The sequence below is a fragment of the Sarcophilus harrisii genome, chromosome 4, assembly GCF_902635505.1.
Source record: "Sarcophilus harrisii chromosome 4, mSarHar1.11, whole genome shotgun sequence".
Taxonomy (NCBI): Eukaryota; Metazoa; Chordata; class Mammalia; order Dasyuromorphia; family Dasyuridae; genus Sarcophilus; species Sarcophilus harrisii.
Genome location: NC_045429.1, coordinates 61,554,005 through 61,562,224, shown reverse-complemented (window position 1 = coordinate 61,562,224; position 8,220 = coordinate 61,554,005). Strand labels below are relative to the sequence as shown.

At 38.0% G+C, this 8,220-nt stretch overlaps 1 protein-coding gene across 5 annotated transcripts in view; it reads right to left on the bottom strand.

Annotated features, from left to right (window-relative positions):
- Positions 1-8,220, bottom strand: part of ZBTB37 (zinc finger and BTB domain containing 37) — a 38,440-nt gene that overhangs the window by 5,615 nt on the left and 24,605 nt on the right. For 2 of the 5 annotated variants that reach the window (XR_004229292.1, XR_004229291.1), the window contains one exon: positions 4,453-6,969. The exons of 1 other annotated variant lie outside the window; for it this stretch is intronic. The gene's annotated coding sequence lies outside the window, so the exon portion shown is untranslated. Of the gene's footprint in view, positions 1-4,452; positions 6,970-8,220 lie in introns of those variants that run through there. 2 more of the 5 variants (XR_004229288.1, XR_004229289.1) reach the window with 2 other exon arrangements.

The following is an 8,220-nucleotide window of genomic DNA, read 5'->3' as shown; positions in this document are numbered from 1 at the left end:
CCTGGACCACTTGGTTCTTCGGTGTGAACACTGACTCATCAAATCAAAAGGACCTCAAGAATCACCCCCCCCATATTAAGTAGAAGTAAATAGGAACTTTCCTAACTGTGAAAAAAAATCCCTAAGGTAGGGAATTAACTTCAAACTTTTGAATGGGGGGGGGCTTCAGTAATTTAAAGTGTTGGGGGGGGGGGGGGGGGGGCGGGAGCTAACATTTGGAGACCTCTTCCCATCTGGGGTTGTTTTTTCTTTCTTTGGGGGTAGGGCTCATTTAAAAACGGACATTTCTGAATTCGTGCATTCCACAAACCCATCTGATCTACTTTTCTTGGGGAGGGGTTGCTGAGGCAGGAGGCAGAGCTGCACTCATTTGCCAGGTGATGGCAGCAGCAAAAAATCTGGCAACAGCTCTCCCTCCTTAACTCCTACCCAAATGATCTGGCTGCAAAGCCAGCAACAGCCACACATAATAAGATTTAAAGTGCATTTTTTTTCAGTAAGGGAGGGGTGGTTTACATTGAAGTGATAATGGTTAAAAGGTGGGGGAAAAAATAACCCTACAGTATTCATATCTCTAGGTAGATATGTTTAAGGTTACAGTAAAACATACTTTTTGAGCAACTACTTTTCAACCTAAGATGCAAAAGCCCAGTCCCTCAGCTTCAGCAGTAACAGAGAGGAGGAGAAGCAGTCCTGGGCCATTTGTTTTCCTGATGCATCTTTGTAAATGGAGTAATTGCTCCAGGAGAAGGACATAACCTCAAATGTTAATTTTTCAAAAGGGAAAAAGAGATTGGTAAACATTCTAATTGATAAATATAGACTATCATGTTCTCCCTTTTAGGGGATATTTTAGAAACTGATTGTCTGTTTCAGTGTGAATCCTTCTTGGTTAATTTATGAGGAAAAACCACTTGCAATATTAGCTAAGCCTGTATGCTGCTTAGGAATGTTAGGATAACCTACAAACTCACAGGGAGAGATCAGGGCAGTATTGTAAAACTGGAAAATGGGGATTTCTTTTTCCCCCGATTCCTTTAGTTACCACCAGAAATAGAATCTGGCCATTTTCAATCTGATACTCCACTTCTCAGGAAAACCAAAGCGCTTTCCAAATGGAAGGAAAATGCTACATCTCCAGCTTTGTGCAGAAGTAAGAAGCCTGAGATCATGAAGGAAAATGTGTCTTGGAAGGCTGGCAGCTGAGTGCGGTATTATTTGCTTTTCATAGAAGCCAGTGGGAAGGCACAGTGCCCAGGGATGATGAGGGAGAGATGGGACAACACCCACCACATAAGAAAAAGCACCATAGAGAACAGTTTGGATAGATTTCTTTCAGCCTGTAATGACCTGAAAGAAATTCAATATTTGCTACATTAGTTTTTCCCTCATCTTACCCTCAAAGCCTTCCCACCAGCATGGATAGACTTCCCACTAAATTCTGAGGAAGCTAGTATAAGGGCTATTCTAATCAATTCTTCCCCTGTATAGAATTCAGCTGAAATTCCCAAACTTAAAGTCCTAATTGTGTGTATTAGCAAGGGAAGAGAAAAACTTTCCTGACATTCTCTGAAGGCTAGAAATATCCCAGATCCAAGCTCCCCGATTTACAATTCTTGCTGTCATATGTAGAGGCTCAGATGGAGAGTAATGGGGTGAAAAGGACTGGTTAATAGCACCCTGCAAAAACCCTTAGCCAGTGGAAGAGTCAATGGATTAGGATAAGAAATAATTTCCATCGATAGTATCTCACAAAATGCTATCGCGAGAAGGGTCTTCTAGAGAATCAAGGAGAAAGAGTTCTCAAGCCCAGGAGGCCAGGGGAGTCTGTCCAAGGTTTATGGTTATTTGCCAAGATGAAATCTGATTCATCTCTTGCTGCAAGTGCAAGATAAAAATTGTTCTTTTTTCATCCCCTTATGCTCCTGTCTCCCAAAATAAAACACATTAATCCAGTGCGGCTAAGAGTAGCATACAAATGGAGTAAAGTTTCACAGTAAGCCATAGATCCAGCTCTTCAGTGTGAAGACCCTGCCGGAGGGAGGCACAGGGTCCAGTGGGAAGAATGGTGGGTTGTGTGTCTAAGCCCACTGGCTAGAGTCCAGGCCCTGCCACTGCTTATGGATGGGGCCCTATAAAAATCGCTTCACCTCTCTGGGCCTCGGCTTCTTTATTTATGAAATGAAGGGGTTAGATGACTTCTCCTGGCTCTTGGCCCGGCTGGTGGCCCTAAAGCCTCAGCCTCACCATGGTGAATGTGAAGCCCCACGACAGCAGTAAATGCCAAATGGTCACAGCCCATCACCCCAAGAGGAAGGAGGCCTTTTCTATAAATGGGACCATGAGACTACAACATTTATCAACTCAGCAGACAGGCAGAAATTGCCGTTATCAAACAGCCCTAACCTGATACTGAGTTGGCTTCTGTGTCAGACTGCTCCCCACCCACCAAAACCAGCTATCATTGTTTCCCACCCTTTACCCACTAAAATTCAAGTTATTAGTTGGGGCAAATGCAGTGAGTTGAATGTGTTCTCTAAGGCAAGAACATTTAGATTGGAATCAGGAATGGCAAAATGGGAAGAATAATGGGGGGGCCACTATTTTAGGTCAATGGTTCATGGATATTTTCTTCCTTTTTTGGTTGATTACATATCTCATTCTCAGTCTCTCTTTTTTATTTGGGTAGGAGACAGGAGTATACCTTTTAAATACTCTGGAATCAGGAATGATGATGGACAAAACAAAAACAAGGTTTTCAGGTAATTGAAGATATAATACAGGGCTACCAGAGCTCCTCAAAAAGCTAATGGAACTAATGGGTTCTTTTATATTCTAGACAGCTATTTCAGATTCCTTGTTGAACACTTAAAAACATCCAGGCCTTAGCTACCGCATTTCATTCAATAACTCCAGTGAACAATGAAAGCCTCATTTTAACTACAATTTCACTTAAAAGCCAAGCTGAGAGACAATAGTCAAAAGTTACCTGTATCTACCCTCCCTGTTCAGCTTGGCTTAGACACTTCAATTTATATAAGTCACTTTCTTTCTTTTTCTGGTTGTCTATCCACCATTCTTCTCTCTCACTACAAAAACACCAAAGAGGGAAGAAACCTAAAATAACTGAGAAATCTATATGAGCCTTTTCTATCAGCCAAAAATTGCCTCCGGTAAGTGATTATCTGCCTAGCTGCACACATGACACCTAGGTACTTTGGCTTTTATCACAAGAGCAGGTCCATACTACTGATCAAGATGTACTTCAGAAGATTGGAACCTGGAAATTGAAAATTATTATAGGAGACAGTTTGGGAATCTTATACAATTTTTAGGGAGGAGGGATAAGACAAATGAGAAATAATGATAGGTATAGACATGTAAAAGTAGACACAATGATTTCATCTCTTTCCAGAATTACTTTTGATACATTTATTCACAGATTGCCCATTTCATCATCTGCTAATCAATGGCTACGCATCAGATAAGCTTTACTTTGACAATCAATGGCCATGTATCAAGATAGCCTTAGACCAATCAAATTTAAAAAAAGAAAAAGAAAAAGAGAGAAGACTCCCTATCTCTAAATTATGAAAAAATGTTGTCTAGGTGGGCTCCATAATAATAATTTTTTAAAAACCTCTAAAACCAGTGTTAATCCAAGACATGTGAAAGAGAGATATAGAAGAGAGGATGATATCTGTGTTCTCTCTCCCACTCCATGGGTTTAAATATACTTTACTAGAATTATTTGGGCATTGATCATTTTGGCTATATATAGAGGAAAAAAATTATTGACTTAAGATAAAATCCAGCCTTGTTATGTTGGCAGTACCAGAACAAAAGAGAATTTTTCTTTGATCAATGAAGAAGTCAAATGAAAGGATTTTCCTAAACAGGAGTTTATTCCAGAGTCTAGGATATTACCATGGCTTAAAGATGGAAAACTACTCTAAAGAGACAAAAAAGATGAGCTGTCATGGTAAATGAATTCCCATGATTTCACTCACCCTTGCCTTCCTAAAATATTCATAATGTATTCAGTCAGAAACTTGTGTTTGTCATTATTTTGACCATTACATGCTCAATAATACTACTTGATTTGACTTGCCAATAATTATATAGAACAGACTCCTATAAAACTAGTTCATTCTCTTCCCCACTTTTAGACAGTTGTTGTTTAGTTGCAGTCTGTAATGCCTTAATAACAGAAGGCTGGCCAAAGCTTTATCATTAAAAGGTAGAAAGTATTAAAAATAAGTAGCCGTCAACTTCATCAGCTCTAATAAGTACTTTGAAGGCAGAGTGATGCCTTGTTTTGATTAAATTTATGATTATAAATTATTCAAAGGGACAGCTAGATAGCACAGTGGATAGAGCACCGACCCTGAAGTCAGGAGGACCTGAATTCAAATCTAGTCTCAGACATTTAAAACGTCCTAGCTGTGTGACCCTGGGCAAGTCACTTAACCCCAATTTCATTAACAAAATAAAAAGAAAAAGAAAAAAGAAATTACTCAAAGAAAGACAACTACTCAGTACCCTTAACAACTGAGATTCAAAGACTATTTGAGGTTTTTTTTGTTTGTTTGTTCATCTAGATTAAAAAATAAACATGCAGATTTTAGCACTTTTGGTATTTTGAAAACAAAATTAAGAGAGAAAACAAATCTTGGATAAATTTGTGTTTCTGTTTGAAGGTTGTTTTAGTTATGAATGGCCAATAAAATATTTTATACTATATAAACAAAACAGCTCAAACAAAGACTGGGTCCTAAATAATGACACTTAGGGAAAACTAATATTTTATTACCATATCTAGATTTAACTTAACTAATCTAAATCATTAATTTAAAAAAATGTATGTATCAGTTTCAAATTTAACCCTTGAATTCTGGAAATCTCATTAACCCTGAGGTAAAGTTCTTTCAAACTAGAAAATTTTGAGGGTTCTGTGCTGCCATTAAGTCCCTTTTCTTGCTAACAGCAGCTAAATCATCCCCAACAATGTTAATCAAGTAAAGCAAAATTTTAAAGAAGATAGCTCTACGAAACCTGGATGTTCAGGCTCATGTATCATCACTAAATTATGAAGATCCCATTTTGCTGGGTGAACAGTTTTGATGTGTCAATGAGTCCTAATAAAGATACCAGGGTTTTAGCTGGTTTGTGTGTAACTGTACCCTAGGAGATACTGAAGTGAACCTCTGTGCCAAGTAAGAAATTATCTTTGTATGACACTATTGCCGTCTATCTGGGGATGAACAGGTAATGTGTTAATAGTGGAAAAAACACTGACTACAGGCAGGAAATCTGGGTCCTGGTTTCAGCTTGCTACTAATTAGACCAGGTCAAATTTACCATGATATTTCAACGCTGAAATTCAGTTTTTTATGTTCACAAATATTTTCCCCAAGACATACACAGACTCTGATAGCCCTAACAGCAAGGGAAGGCATGAAGGAGTATCTGAGAAACACATGTCCTAAATCCAAATGATTAATGTCTGACTTTTGACCTTGTCTAATCAGATGTTAATGGACTGTAGACCAAGAGGAGTCTCAGAAATGAAAACAACAACAAAATACAGAAGATCTGAAAAGGAAGTCCTTAAAATCATTTTATGTAAGCATCCACACTCACTCTCTAACTCCCCATATAGATAGAAGCATCCACACTCGCTCCTAACTCCCCACAGAGATGGAAGCATCCACACTCACTCCCTAACTCCTCATATAGATAGAAGCATCCACACTCGCTCCTAACTCCCCACAGAGATGGAAGCATCCACACTCACTCCCTAACTCCTCATATAGATAGAAATACCCACACTTGCTCCTAACTCCCCACAGAGATGGAAGCATCCACAATCACTCCCTAACTCCCCATATAGATAGAAGCATCCACACTCGCTCCTAACTCCCCACAGAGATGGAAGCATCCACATTCACTCCTAACTCCCCATACAGATGGAAGCATCCATACTAACAATTCAAGAGGGTGCTACCCTCCTAACGCTTCACAAACAGTAGTTAAAGCAAGAATTTTGGATCTGAATAGACTTTTGGGATTATCCTATTCTATTCCTCTTTAAAAAAGTGATTCTACTGGCTACTCTTGCCAAATAAAAGCCTATAGATAAAATATTAAATCAGTTTTTCAAGTGTTTTGAAGTGGATTTAATTCAGAAGATTAATAAAAGACTTTAAATACATAAGCCTGGTAAAAAAAATGTCAGACCTTTCAGCCTGTCCAAGGTGGGCCTGGTTCTTCTTAGCTCCTGGATCAGCACATTCCCTTCGGTTAGTGCTTGGAGGTAGACGGGCTAAAGCTGTGGCTAACACATCCAGCCTCCCCTCCCTGGGGTGACTGGACAACTGGACACATGCTTAGTTTTGAATGGGAGGTAGAAGAATCTGCAGTTACTTCTCTGCCTCAGACAAACACCTCTCTTACACAGACACACTAAAGCACCCATACCCACACATCCTACAGGGTTGGCTGGCTATCTCACAGCCCTATTAGAGCAATCCCTAGAGTTTTTCATAGCCTAACTTTTGTATTACTCCCGATCCCCTCCCAGGTAGATTCAGGCCACATTCAACTAAAGTCCTTTTCCTACTTCCCCTCATTTTTAACATGCACCTTACTTTAACACCTATATCTTATGTCAAGGGAACAACTAACTGTATTAAGTGGCTACACTGTGCTATATAGCTTTTTTATAAATAGAAAGTGCAAAGAAACATTTTCTTGGCCGAAATACAACCAAAGCAATAAAAAGCTCTCTTTGTCTGGAATTAGAATTTTAGAATCTTTGACACAATTAAATGAAATTATTCTGTTACCAAGATCACAGTAGATGAGTAAATATATTTATAAACATATACTTAGGAAAAAAGATAGATAATAAGAAAATAATCAAACTTACCATTATTCCTTTGCAGGAGCTATCTTTAATATACCAATCTGTATTCAAACAAATGTGCACAAACAATTGAATTATACTGAATTATATTAGTGTTATTTTAAGTTTGGCCAGTTTCCCTCCCCTTCCCAGAAAGAAAAAAGGCTCATTTTTTTTTTTTTTAATACAAGTTACTTGAGTTAAGATTACTTTTATAAAAATGAAATTACGAATACCATATAAATTCTAGATCTTTTTGCTATGTGACTGCCTTGTCTATTCTATAGAGTGATGTCAGTCACATTTCTCTCAGTGATTCTCTCAATTTGGCATCACTGGCATTAAAGGGCCACTTATTTAAAATATTTCTCCCTCTCTGTAACTTCATTTTCACAGTGGCTCTTTTGGCTTTGATTACCTGCTTTATAACTGTTATGTCTATTAAAAACCTGGTTAATGAATTCATAAAAATTTTCTCCAGATTGAAGATGAAAGAACCCTAATCTTACTGAATCTATTTCTAATTGGCCTTGAACTTTTAGACTTTTACTTCTAAGAAGAACCAAGTGAGGAAGAATAATGTCTGGGGGTCTTTTCTGGATCCCTTTTCTTTTTATTTTATTTTTTCATTCACAGTACCAAACCACAAAATTTACTGCTATTTTAAATGGGAACCTCTGTAGAGTGAATCACACAATGGCTCCATCTAGGGGGAAGAAGAGCAGGCAAAAGAACTAGTTCTCACAAAAAATTATTCCTCTAGGTGATTTTTAGGGGTTTTCTCTGTCACAAAGGGCAGACTCTGAGATAAGTGGCTCATATTATAGTAGACAAAGGCTTTGCATTTCCCCCTATTTAAAAATTCAATTAGATATGAAGCTTAAATTATTTTAATTATCTTTTCACCTAGTTTCTCAAATCATAAACTCCAGAACCTCCTTTTCCCTATCACTAACGTGTTGGTGAATCACGATTAAGGCCTTGGATTTTCAACAATTCCCTTTTCCTTTTCTGTGTATGCATTCATCCAGGATTTGACAAGAAGCAATTCTCTCATTTGACTATAAATACTGGAGAAGTTATTTATATAAGGCACAGGAAATGGCTGTCTCAAAATCTTTCTTTGATGAGAAAGATCAGTGAATTAGGGTGGTCAACTTGCTAGACTAGAGTCCCAGTTTTCTTTAAAGTACCTTTCCTATTAGAGTGATTGTCTGACTATTACTATCTGGTGCCTTGGAATTATGTTTTCAATCTGAAAGATCTATATAAGAATCCTAAATTTCAGTAATCTTATTTTGGTCTAAAATGGG